This window comes from Mustela putorius, unplaced genomic scaffold (assembly GCF_011764305.1).
Source record: "Mustela putorius furo isolate JIRA1106 unplaced genomic scaffold, ASM1176430v1.1 tig00003949_pilon_pilon_pilon, whole genome shotgun sequence".
NCBI lineage: Eukaryota > Metazoa > Chordata > Mammalia > Carnivora > Mustelidae > Mustela > Mustela putorius.
The window spans coordinates 5,351,217-5,374,468 of NW_025422093.1; the positions used below are offsets into that span (position 1 = coordinate 5,351,217).

The 23,252-nt window shown below is 41.5% G+C and overlaps 1 long non-coding RNA gene across 1 annotated transcript; it reads left to right on the forward strand.

The window, feature by feature from the left end:
• Window positions 1–1,774: 1,774 nt before the first annotated feature.
• LOC106007149 lies at window positions 1,775–21,498 on the forward strand. The gene is made up of 2 exons (XR_001181714.2): window positions 1,775–14,245; window positions 15,917–21,498. It is a non-coding gene; the product is annotated as an uncharacterized LOC106007149 (long non-coding RNA).
• The last annotated feature ends 1,754 nt before the right edge of the window (window positions 21,499–23,252 follow it).

Sequence of the window (23,252 nt, forward strand, 5' to 3'; positions counted from 1 at the left end):
TCTGGTCCTTTGACCTATGTATCTATTTTTGTGCCAGTACCATACTGTTATGGTTACTACAGCTTTGTAGTATAACTTGAAATCAGGAATTGTGATACCTTTAGCTTTGTTTTTCTATTTCAATTTTCTTTAGCTGTGTGGGGTCTTCTGTGATTCTACACAAATTTTAGTATTACTCTAGTTCTATGAAAATGTTGTTGGGATTGTGATAGAGATTGCATTAAATCTACAGATTACAAGGCACCTGGGTAGCTGAGTCAGTTAAGTGTCTGACTTTTGGTTTTGGCTCATGTCATAATATCAGGGTCATGGGATCAAGGCCTGCATCAGGCTTCATGTGCACATGGAGTCTGCTAGATTCTCTGCCTCTTTCTGTCTCTCTGCTCCCCCCCCCCCACCAACTTGCGCACATGTATTCTCTTTCTAAAATAAATAAATAACAATCTTTTTAAAAAATCTTTAGAATGTTTTGGGTGGTGTGGACATTTTAACAATATTTTTTTTCTTCCAATCCATAAGCGTAGAATATTTTTCCCTTTGTGTCGTCTTCAATTTCTTTCATCAATGTTTTATAGTTTTCAGAGTACAGCTCTTTCATTTCCTTGATTAAATTCATTTCTAGGCATTTTATTGTTTTGGGTGCAATTATAAATGGGAAGGTTTTTGAATTTCTCTTTCTGCTGCTTCATTATTAATGTATGGAAATGTAATGGATTTCTCTATATTGATTTTGTACCATGTGACCTTACTGAATTCATTTATCAGTTCTAGTAGTTTTTTGATGAAATCTTTAGGGTTTTGTATATATAGTATCATGTCATCTGCAAATAGCAAAAGTTTGACTTCTTCCTTACCAATCTGGGTGCCTTTTATTCCTTTTTCCTGTCTGATTGTTGTGGCTAGGACTTCCAACACGTCTTTGAATTTTTAATTTTATTTGATTTGAGAAATTGTCATATCACATGTCTCCATGCATGAACTTCTCAGTTCCTGGAAAGTAATCCATCAAACCGAAATCATGGTATGTATTGTTTTGAATATTATTCTGGATGTTATGTTGAACCCACATCATTTCTGTGGTTTTGATCAACCAGTTTTATCAGTCAAATTCTCCCCAAAATTGATTACTAAAATGTTATAATTTATAATTTTTAAATGTGGTGTTGTCCCGTGTAATATGAATGTACATTTTCTTATTGCCGGGAAAATACTATACCAGAAGACTAAGTTTCTCTTGCTCAATGATTTCAGCTGATATGAAAGTATGTTTAGCAGGTTGGTGTATAGCACTGATTATCTCAGTGTAATCCTCAGATCCCTGGCTATGGAGGTAATGGGGGTATCTCTGAGATCCTTTCAGTAAGATGAGAAAGCAAAATGATTTTTACAATAACACCAAAAAGATAATTTGCCTTCTTCACTATATTGACATTTACATTGATGGTAAAAAAAATAAATAAATAATGGATAAAACTGGCATCTTAGCAGGAACACCAGCTAGAAGTCATTAGAATTTTAACTGCCATATGGAGGGAAAAAGAAGACAATTTTGTGTAATGCCCTTGATGGATCAGTTAAAAATTATTCCTTGCATTAAATATTGGCCCTCGGGGTGCCTGGGTGGTTCAGTGGGTTAAAGCCTCTGCCTTCCGCTCAGGTCATGGTCTCAGTGTCCTGGGATTGAGCCCCACATCGGGCTGTCTGCTCAGCAGGGAACCTGCTTCCTCCTCTCTCTCTGCCTGCCTCTGCCTACTTGTGATCTCTGTCTGTCAAATAAGTAAATAAAATCTTTAAAAAAAAATATTGGCCCTTGATTACATGTATTTTTAAATATTCTGTCTGATGAAATAAGAAGTATGTATAGAGCACTGTATATCAAAGTATGATGGTTATCTTCAGGAGTGTAGTTGCTTGAGTTGTGAGCCCAACTAGCCTCTCTCTCTTTTTTTAATGGAACATTTTTACTTAAAAGAATAACTGACAGACAAATTATGGTTATTTAGACTTGGTTATTTGGCAGACATTTTCTCAAAAATGAATGAAGTCAGCTTGTCACCACAGTCATGCAATTGACAGTACCTTTTGCCAATGCTAAAATTTAAGCTTTCAAGTGAAAATTAGAATTTTAGAAAACTTGTATCTGTCACCATGAATGTGACAGTTTCTCGATACTTAAAATTCTTCAGATGAGATTGTTAGTGATATCTCCCAGCTCACATTGAGCCTGCCTCTCTGATGACTGCCCTTTCCTCTGTCCATGGGGTTTGATCATTTACCAAGGCTGTGATCCCTCCCCTGCTCCCCATCAGTGTACTGGGGGAGAGAAAGGTTGAGAAGTGGAGTACTGAGTAGATACCCATCTTATTCTCTTATGTTCAAGTGGGGCCTAAAAAGTGCTGCTGTCTTTCTAACGCCTGATCCTGTAATACATGTCTGTTACCGCATTGGGCCCAACTTTCCATCTAGTGGAGGGAGGTACTGGTTTGCAGACCAAGAAGAGAATGAAACAGATAAAGAGAATAGAGATGGGAGGCAGAGAGAAAATATACATTCCCAGGGTTTTCCCACAAACCTCCTGCCCTTGGTTCATTTGTGCCTGAGCACAGGCATGGGTTCTATAGAAGAGCCAATGTCAGAGTAAATAAAGAATATCTTTTCCTGTGGCTAGCTTGAGTGGGTGGGTGTTTCTTAACTTGAAATCACATGAATCATTTATAGCTAATAAAGTAGGACATATGTGATCTGTTATCAAACTTTGCAAAGTTTATGATGTGCTCTACATTTTTGAACATGAGTAGACTAGAAATAAAAAGCCAAGGTTTCCCGGAAATGCAACGATACTATTTCTATATTGAAGTTAAGAAGAGGAATTACCATAGGCTACACATGGATTAATTACTATCTTCAAAGAATTAGAACTCTATCAAACATCTTACCACAAAATTATGCTGAACAAAATTTAATCATTCTATGACTGTTCAGAAGAATTTAGAATCTTTTAATGCTCCAGGGATATTACCATTTTATAAATTGCACACAAAAAATTCTCATTATTTCAGCTTTCTGGTAGTTTGGATTCAGAATAAATGGGAATTTACTGTAATACTTTGAATTATTAAGTTCTGGGGAGCTCAAAGTACTTAAAATATACATGAATTATATCACTTATCTTTCTCAATGGTAGAATGAAATTTACAAATGGAAACAGCAATGGTTGGATTCAGGATACAAAGTCATGTCTCTCAATGTTCTAGTGAATAATCCTTCTATTTGGCTATTCTGAACTGATACTAGTTTCCTTTTTCATTTAAAAATATATATATATTTTTTCAGCTAAAGATCAAATAGGACTAAGGCCAGCAGCAAAGAATGTGGACTATAATTTTATTTTATTATTAAGTACATAGTGATTTGATTATAGGTTTCAGCTCATAAATTTTCAGATGGACCTGGGTCCTGTAGTTTCCTTTAACGAAAGAGAAAAACTCAAACATAGTGGGAAAAAAATAAAATACATTTACACATAATCCTGGCATTTGTCAGAACTAAAAATACGCTTTAAAATGTATGGGAAGTAAATTAAATATTTAATTAAAATTTTTTTTACTCTAGTATTTAGACTAGAGCTCCGTATCCTATCATTTGACTTTCTATTTATGGATTTTCTGTGACCAAATATATTTAAAGTCAAAACTACCCTCTTGCCATTAAACTGCCTTCTGAACATGTCTCTCCCTTAAAATGTAATTAGTTTCTTTCTGCTACTAAAAAATTTAATGCTCTCTGAAGCCAAAGCTTATTTCTGTATCACCTGCTGTTTTGGAGTATCTGTACCTTTCCTGCTGCCAGTTAGCATGGATAATCAAAAGTGAACTGTAAGGAGAAATCTTCCATTTAGGAAACATCACTTTGTACTAAGTCTAATCTAAAAGATTAATATAGAGCATGTGGTACATTCAACAGAAAGATGGCATTTAAATATTAATACTAGATAAATACACTCTTGCTGCTATCTTTGATAATTTATAAGTCATACACTTCTGAAAGGAAGTAAATCACTTTTTTCCTTTATGCTGTTGCTCAGTAACATTACACAGCAACATGTCAAACAAGGCGCCATTTTCTTAGTCAGATCTGACAAGGGGAAGTGAAATATTGGGGTCCAATTTCAACCTCATTTCCTTACAGCCTGGATTTGTGTCACATGCTTGATCCTCACTGGTGCTTTCCAAATTAAATGTATATTTCTCAAACCAATATCTTAAGTGGTAATGTTCCAACAGTCCAAATGTCGATTACCAAAACAAACATTTGTTTCTCTAGCAAGTGTTTTCACACAAAAGCATTTGATTCACGTACTGCAGCAAACAAACATTTGCTTTAGGCAGTTAAGGCAGCCAAAAGTTCTTGCAGAAATATTTCACAGGCTGGCTGGCAGCCCTCCCTGGAGCAGGGCTCACTGAGGTCCGAGAATTGCTGGTGAAGCCAGTTGCTGACCAAGAGAATCCTTGCAAGACATCGAGGCCATGAGGAGGCGCAAGCATCTTCTAAACATGGCTATTAAGAAAATGTGCTTCTAATTACGATGTTTCTATTAGAAAATGTCTTCATGTCTTCACAAAGCTTCATTTGTTAATAGGAATTCAGCCTTTGATGTAATCACAAAACCAAATTTTTATGAAAGTTCACAAAGGCACTTTTCACATAAAAACATTCATATAGTTCAGGAATCATTATTTATGCAACAGCCCATGAGAGTTCATTGCATAAATAGTCCTATTACTACATTAAAGTCTATTTTCTCTCTGAACTAAGATGTGGATTATATGTGTAAATACGTTTTCTTAAGCACATGTCTACTTTGCTGTCAAGATGCAGCTTTCACATAAAAATCCTCTTGTTTTCTCTATTATTTAAATGCTTTTGGAATGAATCAATATTTCTGAGAAAGTCATTTACTTAAATATAAGTTCTTTAAAGCATGGGGAAATTGATTCTTAACTTCTGCTCCAAAGACAGTGTTTCCTAGCAACCAGGTCAAGATTGATTCTTGGCTAGCTCTAAACCAAGAATAATTACTTGCTCGCTTACAAGCGAACTCAGAGGAGTTCTTCTTAGATAATTGAATGAATGAATGAATGAATGCACATACACACATGCACACGCACAAAGTGTCACTTAGAAAGTATTTGATAGAACACACGACAATTTGGACCTCTAACTAAGCAACTTACAAGGAGAGCTTCCTGACTGTTTTCCATAGGTTTGATTCAATTGTGGCCTTGATGGGGTGGGGCAAATATGATGCAGATTATGGTAAGCCACCATAATCATTATAGTAACAATCAATTTAAAATGTATTATTGGCTGGTGCATACAGGTGGAATAATTTGAAACCTGGGCAGAAAATGGCAAATCAAGGTCACACCCAGGTCCGTCTTCTACTAAACCCCTGTAAACTATACTGCCTTTACATGGGAAGCCCAAAGTATTTCTGGTCTTCCAGAAAATTCCAACCTCGCTGTAAAGAAAATATACCCCAAAGAGTTAAGGTGTCATCTAAGAGAGTAGATGTCAAAGGATTTATAATATTAAAGTAACAAAAGCTTGCACTTATTGAGCCCTTAGTGGGTGTCAGAGGCTGTGTTAAGGACCTGATTCCATGAAGGAGATGGAGCTCAGGCTTGGCCTTCAAACGGGTGGGGACAGGTGGAAGCCAAAAGGGAGGGGCCTTGGAGATAGAGCCCCATAAGCAAAGACATAGGGGAGGTGGTGTTATTTGGTATCTGTCAGGCTTGGGGGTGGCCGGTTGGTGTGCGGGAGTGGCATTGAGTGTGTAGATGGACCCAGACCTTGGAAGGCCTCGCAAACCAGGCTGAGGTGCAGAAACTTGACCCAGGAGGGAAACGTGGATTCGTTCTATGCACTTGAACATTGGAAACCTGATAATTATCCCCTTTAATTACTAGAACAAAGGGAATATGCACTTCCTATTGAAATAGCTGCTGCCAATATTCTCTCTGAAAAGCTTGCCATTTACCGTATTGCCAGTATGCCAACAGGATCTTAGAGTTTTCCATCTGCCATATTTTCAGACATTTTAATATTTGCTAATATTTTTCTTTAAAAATGATATCCCTTTTTTTAAAATTTGCTTTTGATATGATTGTGCATCTATTTACAGGTTTACTAGCTATTTGCATTTATTTTTTTGTGAATTTGCATTTGAATTTTTTTTCTTTCTCCATCCTTATGTGTAGTTTGGGTTTCTTTCCCTTGTTGGTTTATAGAAGCTCTTTATATATTATGGTTTCTGTCTCTTTGTTTATCATATATTTGCAATATTTTCTCAGAGTATAGTTTTTCTTTCCACTTAGATTATAGTGTGTTGTTTTCCATATAGAAGTTTTTACTGTATATTTAGCTAAAAGTACAAATCTTTTTAAAAATAGATACTGTGCTTCATATGCCTAGAAGGAAATGCCAACATTATAAAAAATTCCAATATTTTCTCCTAGAACTTGCATTTTGTGATATATTTACATTTCTATACATTTGACACATTTGATCCATCTGAAATATAATTTGATTTAGGTGTGAACTGGAAATTTATTTTTATTTTTGCTACTGATTCAAAATACCTAAGTATCATATGTTAATTTTCTATATGTGGGTCTGTTCCTGATCTTTATTCTATTTCCTTTTTCTATGATGAAATGGGACCTTATTGGCTTAATTACTATTGTTTTATTCAAAAAAGTCCTGATATAGCATAGTACAATGATTAAGAGCATAAATGCAGTATAAAAACAAGAGCACAAACTCTAGAGCCAGTTGGACACTTTGTTACTAACTAATACTGAGACAAGCTGCTTAATCTCCATTCCTCAGTTTCCTCATTTTAGAAATGAGAATAATAACATGATGATTATGAGGATTCCATGATTTATTTATTATTTTTTTTTAATTTTTTTTTTTTTTTAGAGAGCATGCACACTTATGCGTGAGGTGGGTGGGGCATGGAGGGACTCAGGAAAGGGACAAGAGAGAATTTTAAGCAGGCTCCATGCTCAGTGCAGAGCCCTGGGTCTCGATCTCACAACTCTGAGATCATGACCTGGGTCAAGATCAAGAGGCACTTAACTGACTGAGCTGTTCAGGTGCCTTGGATTTCATGAATTCCTACATGTAAAATATGTTGAGCAGTGTCTTGCATATAATTAGCATTTATATAGTTGTTGGCTACTCTTATTTGTTATAACATTTTCCCCCAAATTTTCTTGCTGTCCTGTGCATCCTCTGGATGGCTTTTGTAATCAGTTCCTAAAAGTGTTGTTGAAGAGATTCTCAAAAGGCAGTTCCCTTCCTGCAGTGAATCCGATGTCAGCTATTAAGGTCATTCATTTTTCCACCTGACACATGGTAACCACCAATAAATGGCAGTCATTATTATAGTTGTGGTTCTTAGCAGTGGTGCCAAGTGAATCCATTTTCCTCAGATGTCTTATTCGCCTCTGCCTGGAATGGAATCTATGTAGAGAAGGGAAAAAAAGGAAGCTCAGGGGTGAGGGGTTTGGGCAGAGAGCCTGGAAGGAGAAGCTTGTCTTACATTTCTTTGGGGGACTTTGTAATTCAGCCTCTGTTGCCCATCAGAGATTTCTTCTCAGTAGCCCCCAGCTTTAAAGCGTTTTTGCGAGAATTAGGAAAAGCTACCCTTCCTCTGTATCTCAGCCTCTTCCTTCCTGGCAGATACGTCAGTTCATCAGCAATCTGGACAGGGAGGGGGGGTGATGCTCCCAGAAACTGCCCTTGGGGATTAAGACAGGCTGTGAAACGAGGTGCTCTGCTCTTTAGCGAAGGAAGGAGTCAGAGACCAAACTGCCTTTCAGGCAGAGCAAATCAATGGTTGTCATGAACTTGGCCCCAGTTTTTGGACCCCTTATGTACCCCTTATCAGACTGTTAGGTTAACACCTAAATTTTTTAGTCATATGCTTAATGGATATTTCTTAAAAGATAGTTAGTAGAGTACTGTAAAGGGTAACACTTTAAAATAATTTATATCACTCCAAGAGAGTTTAGATCCCATACCAATTTGATAAACACCAACAACCATTCAAAGAATACACAAACAAGTTCTTTAAAGACAAATTTTACTTCCTTTTCCTCCCTGAACTCTTATTTTAATTACTCTTCCCCCACAAAATTTTATTCAACCATAATGTTTGATTTAAAGTGTTTTGTTCATCATACTTCCATGCTTCTCTGCAACATAAATAAAAATACAAATTAAAAGTTAATTTCCTCTTACCGTAAGGCCCTAGGTGTTAAAATACTTTTCTTCTGGGAAAATTGATTAAGATAATCTAAATATACTTGTAAATTTTTATGAATCATTATTAAACATAAAATTAAAAATTTTATTTAAAATGCCTACCTGTATGAGATAGATGGGGTGTTATTTCTTCCAATTAGTTCACGTATGCATGGGTGAATATTACCGAGGAAAAGGCAGGGTTCCGCACCAAACCTGTTCCTGTGTTTGGAGTTGACAGATACAAAAACTGAGAAAACTGGTTTACATAAACGAGAAATGGGACTAGAAACTTTCTTGTTATAGCAACATCAACATCGATATTTCAAACTGTCTGATGGTTGTCCGGAGAGTGGTAACACCTGAGGCAATGCACCGTAGTAAGACCTGAGAAGGGCCAAAGGGGTGCATTTCTTTTGCATCGGAGGTTGAGTTCCCTGGAAGCAGATGCTGAGACAGAACGTGGGGAGAGGGTTGTTTTCTCAGGATCCATACATGTGCAAAGGAGGAGGAGGAAACAAGCCTGGATGAGAGGAGATTGGTGAAGGCTCCCCAGGAGGCAGCTTTGAAGAGAATGCTGCCTGTCAGAGCTGTCTAGGAGACAGGTACCCCACACACCCTGTCGCCAGATGTGGGCCAGCCTGGGAAGGCTGTGGCTGCATTCAGGATGGCCCCCTGCAGCGGAGGTCAGCCCTGAAAGGGCCACAGAGAGGAGTAGATTCCTTTTTCTAGGTCTGCCACCAGCAAATACCTCAAACTTGGTGGCTTCAAGTCAAAGAAATGTATTCTCTCATAGTTCTGAAGGCCAGAAGTCCGAAATCAAGCTGTCAGCAGAGGTGGGTCCTTCTGGAAGCTCTGGGGAGAATTGTTCCATGCCTGTCTCGCAGCTCCTGCTGGCTCCCAGCACCCCTTGGTGCCTCTCGGCTTGTAGACCCATCCCTCTGCTCTCTGCCTCTGTCTTGACATGGCCTCCCCCTCTGTATCTATGTGGCTGTTTTCTGCTTTTCAGCTTATCATGAGGACATCTGTCATTGGATGAACGATCTACTGTAATCCAGGAAATCATAATGTACAAAGACCTTTATTCCATATAAGGTAACATTCTGAGGTTTTATTCAAAGTATGGACATACGTTTTGGGGGTCATCTTTCAAGTCGCCATGGGCAGCAAGTGCTTTGTGGAAAGTATAGCTGGACAGCATTATTCCCACATCTAGTCAGTTTGTGAGGTGGGAGAAGGGTGGTTGTAAAGGGGACCTGAGAGGGAGAGGACAAATGTGAGGGCTCGGAAGGCAAGCCGGTTGCCAAGCAGATCAGCCTTAGAAATGAGAACATACGGGAAGTTGAGTGTCTGGAAATGTGATATTCCTTGGAAAACTTTTGCGTATCCCCAGGGTGACAAGTAACCCAGTTTGAGGATTTAGTTCAAGCTGATTATTCCCTCGAAGAAATACAGGCCTCAGGTGGCCCGATCTCCAATTATTTAAGAGAAAGAAAAAGTCACACTTAAGTGATATCTCCTTCTGTTTAAATGTTGTCAACCAATTCAAAAGAAATAAATTGCGCAGGCCCAAGAAAAATGTTTGTGGGCTGAATATAATCACTGAGGTAGTCTGTGCTCTGTGTTTCTGTCCCTCCTACCACAGCAAGTAAAAGAAATACTAGCACGTCTTCTTTTGATGGCCCCAAATTTATCTATCACCCAGAGAGCTGTATCAGTCAGGGTTCCCCAGAGAAACAAAACCAATGAGATAAATGTGTACTTACATGTGTGTATACTAAGAGATTTATTTTAAGAGATCAGCTTATACAATTGTGGGGGCTAGCAAGTCTGAAGTCCATAGGGCAGTCTGGAAAGATCAAGACTCAGGCAGGAGTTCAAGTTGCAGTCTTGGGACAGAACTTTTGCTTCCCCAGGAAACCACTGGTTTTGCTCTTAAGAGCTTCCAGTCGGTTGGACAAGGCCTGTCCACAGGACTAAGCATAATCTCCTTCACTTCAAGTCACCTGAGTGTGGATGTCAACCACATCTACCAAACACTCTTCACACTAGAATTTGTGGTTAGTTAAATAACTGGGTACTAGAGGCTTTCCAAGTTTGCACATAGAAGTAAGCATAGCTGGAGCCATTGATTACCATGTTAACTGAAGAAACTGAAAAAGGGGAGGAATCATTCAGGCTACGGCCCCATAGCTCCTCATGATATAGAGGAGGAAGATGGGACCCAGGAAGGTGACGTGACTTCTCGAAGAGCACACAGCTGGCTGGGGAAAGGACAGCTCAAAGCAGTGTTCTGGCCTTCCAGGGCAATACCCTTTCCATGATCTTACCCTCACACGACTCAATGTTTCAAGACCAAAACTGTGGGATTGAAGAGCATAGAAAGCCCCTTAGGGGTTATATGGGCCAAACCTTTCATTTTATAATGAGATCCAGAGGTATGAAGCTGTAAGAATTTTGATTCCTAGCAAACGGCATTTTCCCCGATACTACATAGCCTTTCATACAAGGCAAAGTTGACGGCACTCAAAGTAAACTCATCTCATTAATTTTTCTGTTTCAGAACGTCGTTTCTAATAGGAACGATGTTTTGGAACTAGTTTTCCTACCACTGACTTCTCATGAGTGTTTAATGGTCAACAAAACAAAACAATCAAAATGGCACCTGTCCAAATAATTGAAAGTTGAATTTGCTGAATGCCAACCAATATTTTTCCTGAAATTTTTGTGGATATTCGCTAGTTATAATTCTAGAACAGCCACATCGAGAATTCAGCAGCTCACTTATGGACAAACCTTTCTGCTACATTACTCACTCTCCCAGAAAACTATAAGAATGTCTCCCTTAATTAGCTCATAACAAAGTGAATTCCAACTCTGATCAATTTATGTCACATTATAACAATTGCTTTGGCTCAATCAGATATCATAAGTCACACTTCTGAATCACCTTTGAAGGCAATCAGGATATCCCCCCCAGCGTGTGCCCCCCAGTATGCCACTTTGGAATGAGGATTATTTTGAGCTGAAGGCACTTGAGACTTGACAAACTCAAGGGGAGGTCTCTGTATTCCATGGCTCTGCCTAAGAACAGAGCATAAAGTTTCCTTCGTGATGACACAGAGATGGTTCTGCTTAAATAACCCTTGTCTGCCATTAGTGTCTCTCACCAATTTACCTTCCCCCTACTTACCTCCCCTAGAAACTGAAACCCCTCTTTCTTAAAACCACAAAATCTCTTCTGCCTACCTGCCTCTTCCCCACTCCTAATTTAAAAAAAAAAAGGAAGAAAGGAAAACGAATATAATTTTATATGGAGCTCACTGTCTCTGTAGGCAGCAAGAGGTAGAATGAAGTCTGTGGGTCCGCACGTTCTCTGAAACAACAGTGAAGGAAAAATAATGTACCAAATTCTATTTATTTTCACAGCCAATTCTCTTCCCACAGAATCGAGGTCTAGAATCCTGATATCAAATTTAACAATACCAAATTCTTTATTTTCCAGGATAAAGAGGTTTGGGAAATGGCCAGTGGAATTTTCCAGTTCAGTTAGCTACAGTGGGGAGCGTACTTTGTTACACAATCGCGCTTAAGTTTAGTAATGAGCATCACCATGGAAAATTAATAAATTTTCCCATTTATAGCCCAGCCCACTCAAGTAATTGTCAATTAAAGCTACAATCAATACCGAGGTAATAGCTCATGAACAAGGATAGTTGGGTACTTACTTCATTAATGTCGCAAATCGATGTCGACCATTTGGGAGTAAGTGCAAAGAAATGAGCTCATACACTGGAGGTAATCATATTTGGAGAATTTGCTGGCTAGAACTGGACTTGGGGATCAGAATCAGCAAATAGGCAAATGTCAAGCAATGGCCCAATCTGATTAGTAAAGTGTTCTGGTTCCTAGATGGTTCCTCGATGCTGAAATCCTGTGAAAGGATCTGAGTCGCATTTCTGATACCTAGAGCGCTGATCGGTTTCCTGTTCACCTTGAGTCCATGACAGGTTATCCATGTCCTTCTTCTGTTACTAAAAAATGACTATTAAAATATATCTTCCATATTCCTTTGTAGCACCAGGCAACCCTCCCTGAGCTAGGACTGTTTATTCAACAGGTGGACCGTTAAGAAGCTCATGTCTCTAGCATAATCTCTTTAGGGTCTGCATCTGTTGGCACAGTGTCTTTGCCCTACCCGCACCCTGCAGCTCCCCCTTCCCTCTCACTACAATAGCACTTAAAACAAATACATACATAATAGGAAGTTAGAATGTATTCCTAATCCCAAAACAATTATTAAATTATATGCCCAATGGAAGAAGCCTGATCACATGCAGAGTATCCCAAACTATATACGGTTGTTGACTTTCCAATCTAAGCGAACACAGTACAAATCTAGCGCAATAATCGTACTGATAAATTCCACCACCTCCTCATTGTCATCCAAAGGATTTATTTTCTTGACCTCATTGCCTGAGAATTTATGGGTGTCTTTCTTGCCTCCTATTCATCACCAGAATGTGCAGCCCATGGCGTCGATGGTTCAGATGTGAGCATCTCACAAAACCCTCGTAACTCTGTGTGAAGAAGAGAGACACGGTGACAGGGCTGGGGCACAGGGGCAGGAGGGGATTTTCATGCCAACCTTGTAGACTGGAGGCTCGACAACGTTCCACCTTCCGCAACCCTTGCTGGCTTCTGAGGCATTTCATGAAGCTCCTGTGTTTCATCCACTTCCACTTGGGACTCGTGGCAAAGCAGATACATGGACCAAGTGGAAATCGTAGGTTAAGACTATGGGAAGCAGCTGCCCTCGGAGCCCTCAATGTGGGAGCATCTCTTCAGTAGAAAAATGGAGAAGAGGGCAGGAACAGGTTGGGGAATGAGTGCTTATTGGGCTCCTATTCCTAGTGTCAGACACAGAGCCTGATCCCCCAGGAACATCATCTCATGGAAACAGCTCACAGCAAGGAAGTAGGAGACAAGATTTAGAACCCATCTCGTGTGGCCTTGGAGAAGTCATTTAACCTTCACCGAGCCTCCATTTTCCCATCTGCAAGCGTTATCAGGATCCAGCAAGGTAAGATACACTCACAAAGAGACAAAGCCTTTTCCCTCCTCGATAGCACCAGAGCAGAGCACTGGTTATGTCTGCGCACACAGATCTAGGTAGGAAATCCAATGACTTTAAACTGTGTTTACAATCATTCCAAAATGACAACATTTAAAAAAGAGATGTTAATTTCTGTTTTCATTTCACCATGATTTTTTCTTTTCCAAACCAGGCATTCTCCCCCAGGAAGGAGCGATTGGGAGGCTGCACTTGACAGCACAGCCGGGGAGGTGTCTGCCCTCGCTAATTCCAGGGCAGCAGTAGACGGGGCCACAAACACACAGCCAGAGCAAACGATTCCTTAACCCAGCACCTCATATGTCTGCCGTCAGTCAGGGGCACGTTTTTATGGCCCAGGAAATGGGGGGCCCCCATGGAGTCGCCAGCAGGCCCTGGACGACCCCACCGCAAGCTACACACATTTCTGGGAGAGTGTCTTCCAGGAGATGGTTTCTTCAGAGAGTTGAAATATGAGGTGTTTACTCTTGCACTTGAAGAAGAGTCGCCCCTCATGACCAATCCCTCCTCTCTGGAGGCTTCCCTCCCCCTCGTTTTGGTCTGGGGGGGGCAGAACTTGCTGCACAAAGGGTGTAAAGGGACGGTGTCCCCTGCATTCTGAGTGTTTCGTCTCCAGAGGTGTGTAGGATGCAGGCACACGCCTGCCTGCGCCAAACTCTGACACTATGGGGGCCCGGCCAGCTTCACCTTCCATTGCTCCCCAGCCTCCCCCAGCCCCTCTGCTGTCCTACATGGTTGTCGCCACTAACTGGCAGCTCAGAATTCCTCCCTGAGGCTCCTGGATGGGATTTTGTTCAGGTATGCCTCCGTCACGCTCCCTGCAGGTGTTTCAAGAAACAGCTCTTTGAAACTCAGGACTGTGTTGTCTTAGGGGCATTGTTATGTACTATCTCACAGAGAATCTCTTTATGAAGACTCATAGAAAAAATTTCCTTGACTCAGTGCTAGAAAGAGCTGGGCCTTTCCTGAGCCCCTGGCTTCTTGTTATTGTCCTTTAGTTTGTTTCTGTGAATCTGGCAGCTGAACTTTGCGCTCTCTTCACTGGCTGCTGGAAGTAGTTCTATTCAAAACCACTCATACGGGGTTTTAAGCATTCCCTTTAACCCTAATTTTATCTCGCTTCCCTTACCTTTGCATTTTCTTCTTCTGATTGCCTCATTTTTTTTCACTTTTTGAGAGAAGTTTTATTCATTTGTTTTAGAGAGAGTGAGAGAGAGGGAGAGCACGAGGTGTGGGGAAGGGTCAGAGGGAGAAGCAGACTCCCTGCTGACCAGGGAGCCTGATGTGGGACTTGATCCCAGGACCCTGGAATATTAACCCGAGCTGAAGACAGACGCTTAACAACGGAGGCACCCAGCCGCCCCTTTTTTTCTTGTTTTACTAATACATGTAGTTCTATGCGAATTTCAGAAGCAGTTTTTGAGTTAGATGAAATAGAAATACCTAAAAAGCAGACCATCAATTCTAACATTTGTGGAGCACCTACTAGAGGCCAGGTACTGTGCTGGGTCCTGAGGTACGTAGATAAAAATCCCGGGGAGTCCCAGGCCTGGGTTTGGTGCAGGTCCCCATGTACCCTGGGGCCTGGACACTGCCACCAGGCAAACCTAGGGATATGAGAGCCAGAACTGCACCAAGGAAGGCCCCCTCCTCTGCTTCTGTGTTTATAGGCCTTGTTTACTGACCATAGTTCCTCCAATGTAAGACTGTTGGTTTTCTTTTTTCTTTTTTTAAAAGATTTTATTTATTTATTTATTTGTTTATTTATTTATTTGACGGAAAGAGAGAAAATAAAAGCACGGGCATGGGAGAGGGCAAAGCATGCTTGCCGCCGAGCAGGAAGCCTCATGCAGGGCTTGATCCCAGGACCGTGGGACCGCGACCTGAGCGGAAGGCAGATACTTAAGGACTGAGCCACCCAGGTGCCTGGGAATTGGTTTCCTGCGTCCTGGCTATTTGTATCTGTCTTTTCTCTAGAACACTAAATCTCCAGCGCGGTTGGTACCCAACAATGCCAGGCAAGGGAAGGATTTGAAGTTATATTCATTGACCAGACGAATGGATGCAGGAAGGCAGGTTTCCTGCTTAAACCCGCCAGTTTGTTTTGTTTTGTTTTGTTTAAGATTTTTTAATTTATTTATTTGACAGACAGAGATCACAAGTAGGCACAGAGGCAAAGGCAGAGAGAGAGAGAGAGAGAGAGAGGAGGAAGCAGGCTCCCTGCTGAGCAGAGAGCCCAAGGTGGGGCTCGATCCCAGGACCCTGGGATCATGACCTAAGCCGAAAGCAGAGGCTTTAACCCACTGAGCCATCCAGGCGCTCCTAAACCCGCCAGTTTTTAAAGTCACCCTAGCATAAGGTCCCACTCACCGGACCTGTAATAAGCCTCCTCATCTGGCATCCTTCTATCCCCCACCTGCTGACCTCCGTGACTCCGCTGTCAACCTTCCTCCTTCTTATTGTTCCCAGTGCTTAGACGGTTTGCGTCCAGGATATGGGAAGGCCAGATCCATCTCTTCCTTCAAGTCTCAGCTCAAATGTTCTCATTTGAGAGGCTCATCTCCCCATGAGAGAACCACCGCTGACGGCCCCTCCTCCACCACTATGGATTGAATGACCCTGCTTTCTTTTCCTTTCTACCACTCATGTTGAGTCCAGGTTCCCACACAGACTACTGCAAGAGCCTGCTGATTGCACCAAGCCAAATGTATTGCTTTTGTGCCCTAAGAGATGCTATCACTTTGATGGAATCATAGAAGCTTCTCAGAAGGAAGAGGTCAAGAGTGGAATATTGATAGGATTTGGAGGGTCTAGCGTAAGACGGATCTTTCAATGGGGAGTCCCGATTAGAGCTGTGCAAACGTATGACATAATAGTCAAGGACTAACACAGCGAGCTGTGGGCTTTGGAGGGGACCTTGATGAATATGCAGCCCAGTTGGCTTGTTCAGGGAAGGGGGCCACTACCCTGATCTGCCGTTCTGATAAATGGGTTTTCAGCAAGTTCCCAACACAAACAGAGTAACACGGTTTGCAGCTTTGTCTTTTTGGGGCTGGAATTTTCCAGAACATTGCAGTCATGTGAATGCTGAGTGCCAAATAGTTTAATTGCATTAGCATGAACAGTAAGCTGTGTGGCTACAAGTTTTCATTCTCATTCATCACTATACGAAATTATTATGTTTATCTATTTACTCTTTTGTTGTCTGTCTCCCCACCACCACTGTATACACGAATACAATTTCATATGAATGTAAGTCTCTATCCTGTTCATTTCTGCACCCGCAGAACCTGCAAGTGGCCACCGACCATAAAATTTAAAGAAAAATCAGGACTTTGCCAGGGTTCAGCACCAGAGGCCACAAGGCTGAGCTCTGGCTTGTCTGTTGCTGGCTGAAGTCTAAACCCTCTTCTTCTGTTCCACACGTGGCACTGTGGGGGTTGCGTTTGGAACAAGGGTGCGCCCATGGCCAAAAGGGCTTCATTCATTTATTTATTCGCTTGATCGATAAGCATTTCTGGAATCCCTCCTAGGGGGCTGGCACAGTTCAAGGTGTTGGCGCATCAAGCTTTGGACGGCTAGCTACTATCTGCAAAACGGGGGGGAGGGGTCTGAGAAGCTCTGTTCCTCTCACCCCCCGCAGGCTGGGAATGACAGTGAGCACTTTTCAGCCAATAAAAGATCTGCTAATGGATGATATTTAAAGATGGGGAAATACAGAGTAGTAAGCATATATAGAGAGAGTAATATTTAAAATAAAGTGTTTTATATGCACACACACACACACATACACATTATACATGTAATGTTATAGGGGAAAAGCATAATAAAAACCGAATATTTGGATGTTTGGTATAATCTGACTTTATAAGGATATGACTGACAATAAATCACACATTCAGCTGTACATGTGGGATAGACCCAAATGTTAACGTGTGAGCATGGGTTAACAAATCTGGGTGGTAAAATTATGACTGGTTTTGATTTTATTTGTCATGTTTCTCTGCATTTTTAACAGTGAATGTATGCTTTTTAAAAATGGTATTTGAAAAGGTCACTTTGCTGTTTGAGGGCGGGAAGGGTGGCAGAGTTGCCAAACACATGATGCCCAGTTAGATCTGAATTTCAGACAAACGCATTTTTCTAGTAGAAGGACGAACCCAATATGACACGGGACAGAGGAGCGCTAAAAGGCGCTCATTGTGCTTGTCTGAGAGTCCCATTTCGCTGGGCGCCCTGTGTTTTCATTTGTTAAATCTGGCAACCTGGGGGCAGGGGCAGTTCCTCAGTATCATCTTGGGAGCTTGCACAAACTTGGTTCTCTGCTCCTCCCCACGCCCCTTATCCCACGCCCCCTGCTCCCACACAGCCAGAATCAGATGTGTCTGCTGACCTGCCTGTCAACATTCAGAATTTGAGGTCTTCTCTTGAGGTTGTCCCAGAGCCGGTGGGAAAAAAGCGGTATGGTGCGGGGCGCTGAAGTCTGACAAAGCCCAGGGGGTGTTTTAGTCACTTCTGTTTGTTCCCTCTGGTAAAATTTACTGTATTCCACATGGTGAGGACACTTTTGGAAGCTGCTGGGCCCTCCCGACCCTGCTCACTGGGCTGTTTTCGTAACTTTCCTGCTCACAAGGGCACTGTTGGGGCGACTCTTCGGGAAAGGGCAAACTGGCTGGCGATGACGTTCTGGGGGTCCTCTGAATCCCTGGTCTCCAACAGGCCCTGGGGTAGGGACAGAAGAAGGTTGCCCCCTCCTGCCTCCAGAGCACAGCTGTCTTGGCAAAGCCACCCATGAAAGGCCAGGAAGCCGACGGTACTGCCCCATCCTCTGGGAGAGTCTCGCCTCCGTGGCCATGGAAAAATGCCTCTCTGCCAGCAGACAAATGTGTCCAGAGAGAAGAGCCCTCTCTTGGAAATGAAGCGTCTATCTGCGTCCCCGGGCTAGTGGCCATGCCCCAGCCTGGTGCTTCTGGAGAGCTGTGAGGAATCCACCGCACTGCCCTTTCGGGAGACCACTGTCAAAGACCTAAAATAACCCCATGTGGCAATACCTCACAAAATAATGCTAGAGATGCAAACAACTAAACATTAGCCGGGATTTGTAAACACAGACTTCAAAGGGGTGATAATTAATGAGGTGCAGGGCGAAGAGCAACAGAGAAGAAACAGCAGCCTTTTAAACAAAGCCCCCAAACCCCGCAGGCCTCAGTTTCATCCCCTGCAAAATGGATGGGTTGAATAAGGTGAAAGAAAAGTGCCTTCTAATTTTGATGTTCTGGAACATTAATTTGGAGAATTAATTAGAGGGTTAATTTCTGAACCAGGGAAGCAGAAAAATGACTCAAATAAACCCAATGTCATTTACCGAAGCTTGCATTACAGAGGGAGTGGAGGGATTGATACTCCTCTGGTGTTTCCTTGGTGTCAGCCGTTGTATGTGAGGACCTCTGTTTTATAACAGCTCGTGGGAGTCAACATTATTTTCTTCACTTAATATCCAGGGAAATGGAGCCACAAGCAGGTTAAGTGACTTTCTTAAGGTCACACAGCTGGCAAGTGCAAAACCAGGATTTGAACCAAGGTTCTTCTCCTGAACTCGCTGCCTGTCTACCACATTGTGTAGACTGTCCCTGGTTGTCAGGGTACCTGGACTGGAGCCAAAGTGACCTGTTTCTGAGCTCTTACCAGCACCAGGTGAGGTACAGAGATGGAGGCAGAGAGAGGTCCATCCAGAGGGAGCTACTCCTCTGGCTACTGTGATTAACCAAAAAATTCTGTAAGTAAGGAATTGCCTATAAACAATGGACAGTCACCAGGGACAGACACCAGGAAGTGCTTATAAGGGCCCCATTTTCCAAATTTCTTCTCATACTTACTGTCTGACCCCTGAAATATCTTTAGTAACATCCAAAGCTTTTTATTGCGCATGGAAAGAATATATTTTAAACACTCTGAGTCTTCCCTCCGCATCCCCTTACTAAGAGAAAAGAAGTAGCCTGGGCATTTTAGCCACTAATCATTTCTCATGAATAGGTTTTGACTGGGTAAGTGGGGAGATATGTGGGTGGCCCTTTTGCCTGAATGAAGTCCCTGGGAGAGAAAAAGAGGGGGAGGAAAAGGGGGAGTCAGAAATTCTTGATTTCAGAGTAAATATTCAAGCAAACTTGAATGTGATCAATTAGAGGAATTATTTGGCTACTGTGGGCCCTGATCTTTGAAGACCACTAAGGGCTAGTCACAAGTAAGATATTAAGTAAAAAGATTAGAAACAACCAAAGGCAAAGAATTTTGTTGGGTAGGTATAGAAAACCTCCTCTATTTTGTGTGAGCAGGGGACAATTGAATGGTGTCACCCTCTTCACTTGGGAGAGGCAGATCATTTTGAAGTAGATCAAGGGAAGAACCCTTTTGGCTGTGAAAATGTAAGACCAGAAGGTCTTCACCATCTTGAACACTTTGGGTGGTGTCCTAAGTTGAGTTCCCCAGGGACAGACTCTGAGATGAGAGCCATGAGGAAGTGGTTGATTAGGTAAGTGCTTCCAAAGGAACTGGGTGAGGATGGGGCAGAAGCTAGACAAGGAAATGAGGGAAACCAAGAAAGGATATGAAGTAGCTTCACCCTGATCCCTAGGAGGAAACCTGGAATATTAATTTCATTTCACCTCCAACTTGAGGCAAGGGGCCTGGTGAAGGGCATGGCAGGACCTTAGTGAAGGGCAGGTAGGGGAGGATGCTAGATATAAATTCCCAGATGCTTTTAGCTCTAAGCAAGTGCAGGCCACATAGTTACACTCCCAGGGCAGTCCTCTGTAGATCCTCAGGTGCCTTAACCAAACCTCTCCCTCTGGACTAGTCTCTGGATTATGAGTGTATGAACCAGGTGGACCTAGACCTAAACACTTCCCTTTTGAAGATCTGATAAACTGAGATGGGGTCTCAGTTTATTGGATCTGAGTGAAGCCTCCTTACAGGAAAGGAAGTTTAAGTGGGAGGAAATTCACCATGAAGACAAGGTAGCATAGGTTTGTAGATGCCACAATTAAATGATCTACCTTGGCACCGTGGGTTCACTTTGGGACATTGGCTGAATGTGTGAGTGGGACCGTTATAACCTCAGGAGTCCAAAAGTAGCATACACATACACATGCATAATACTAAGATCCTAAGATCACCCTCAAACATCTCCTATAGTCTCAGCTACAAGGTAACATTATGGGAGGAGGAGGCAACATTGGGCTGGGAGAGCCACATCTTTTCAAAGATGATAGTCTAAGATCATCATTGCAGTGATAAGGGATAAAAAGGCGAATTTGTTAGTGGACTGGCCAGATTTTGTAGTTCGTCTCTGTGGAATATTTCAAAGCTCAACTAACTAGACTAAACACTGGTATCTTAGGCAATACAGCCAGGAGGTTCCAACAAAAAGACATACTACTTCCTGCTGCTATGGACATACAGTGCCTCAATATGTTAATTTAGGTTTTAAAAACAGACCTAGTGAAATTCTGGTTTTTAGTCCAACAGGTAAAGAGCTTGGATTTGTCCCTTGTGCCTTTGTGACAAGAATAAAAGCTGAACCCACTGAAAATCAACATCTCTTCTTAGATCCAGCAGAGAATTGGGGTCACAGAGGAAAATGCTCCTCCGAAAACTGGACAGACAGATGAGTGAGTGAAGAGAAGCATAGCTTCCATGGACCAGAAACCCTTCACTGCAACCAGTATTGGTAGGAATATTCTAAACTATAACTAGCAAGTTGCTGAGGATTCGGTGTGGATTAGCCTGAAAGTCTGAAACTCTGAGAGGGTCCAGTTTGAGGGAGGACTCCCTACCTTTGTGAGTTTTGTCTCTGTGAGTTCTCCCAAGTTCTGAAAGTGAAGATGTTCTCCCAAGTTCTGAAAGTGAAGATTGAAGAAAAATCCCCTCATGCTTCTGACAGGGGGAGGGGAAAATAACCATTCTGAAATACACCCAGAGCTCACTCTTCCCCTTAACAAGACCTGCCCTCAAGGGAAACTAACTTACAGTGTCTAATCTACTGTGGTTTTACTGAAGCCTAACCACCCTGGGGAAAGGGAAAATACCCAACTCAGGTTTACTAAAAACCTAAAATCTAATTATAGGATGATAGAAAAATTCCCCTCCCCCCACACTTATTACCACATCAATCCAGCTCTTTTACCATAACAGAGGATTACAGCTACAAGAATTGCAGGCCTCAGACCCTATTTAAAGTGTCTAGGAAAACCCAAAACAACAAGGGAGACAAAAACAAGGACACTAGGAGGCATTTTAGTTTTTAAAACCACAGCTACAGCAAACAATAAACACTACCTAGCTCTTAGTCAGATAAACATATAACTTCACACTGAAGGCCTATCTAATTGAGCTCTTTTCATGCAATACATCATGTCTGGTTTTCAGCAAAACAAAAAATGATAAGGTGAGCTAAAAGAAAAAAAAAAAAAGCAAAAACAAAAACAAAAACCCATCCCTAATAGTCAGAAGAAATAAAATAAGCATCAGAACCAGACACAGACATGGCAGAGAATTTAGAATTAAAATAACTATGATTAATATGTTAAGGGCTTTAGTGGGAAAGTGGGCAACATAAAAGAACAGATGAGTAATGTAAACAGAGATACTGAAACTCTAAGAAGCAAAAGGAAATGCTGGGAATCAAAAACTCTGTAAAATAGAGGAAGAATGTCTTTGGTGGGCTTATCAGCAGATTGGACACAGCCAGGGAAAGAATCAGGGAATTTTGAGACACATCAATAAAAACTACAAAAACTGAAATGCAAGGTGAAAAAAAAACTATGGAACCAAGTATAAGAACTATGGAGTTTTTGCAAAATGTATAACATGCATATAATGGGAATATTAGGAGAAAGGAGGGAGAAAAGGACAGAGCTGTTTGGATGGTAATAATGGCTGAGAACGTTCCAAATTAATGGCAGACACCAAACCACAAATCCAGAAAGCTCAGAGAACACCAAGCAGGCTAAATACCAGGAAAAGCTAAACCAAGTATATCACATTTAAACTACAGAAAATCAAAGATCAAGAGAAAATCTTGAAAGAAGCCAGAAAAGAAAGAGCAACTTACCAACAGAGGAATAAGGATAGGAAGTACATCAGACTTCTCTCCAGAAACCATACAAGTAAGAAAAGATTAGAGTGAAATACTTTAATTGTTGAAAAACAAAAACAAACACAAAGCCATCAGCCTAGAAATTATCAGTGAAATTATTCTTCAAAGGTGAAGGACAAATAAAGACTTCCTCAGAGAAAAATTGAGGAAATATGTTGCCTTGCAAGCAATGTTAAAATTCTTCAGACAGAAGGAAAATAATCTATGTGAGAAAAATCAGACCTACCTGAAGAAAGGAGCATGAGAAAAGGAATAAATAACTGTAAAATGAAATATTTCTTCTTCTCTCTTTTTTTAAGATTTTATTTATTTATTTTAGAGAGAGAGAGAGAGTGCACAAATGGGAGTGGGAGAGGGAGAGAGAATCTCAAGCAGACTCCCCACTGAGCGCAGAGTCTGACTTGGGTCTCAATCTCATGACCCTGAGATCAGGACCCTGAAGTCATGACCTGAGCCAAAATCAAGAGCTGGATATTCAACTGACTCTGGCACCCAGCCCATTTTTCCCAATTCTTAATTGATCTAACAGATAACACTTTCTTCAAAATGATAGCAACAGTGTACTAGGCAATTATAGCTTATGGACAACTGAAATAAATGACCATGATATTAAAGGGGACAAGAGAACAGAATTGGGAATATACTGTTTCA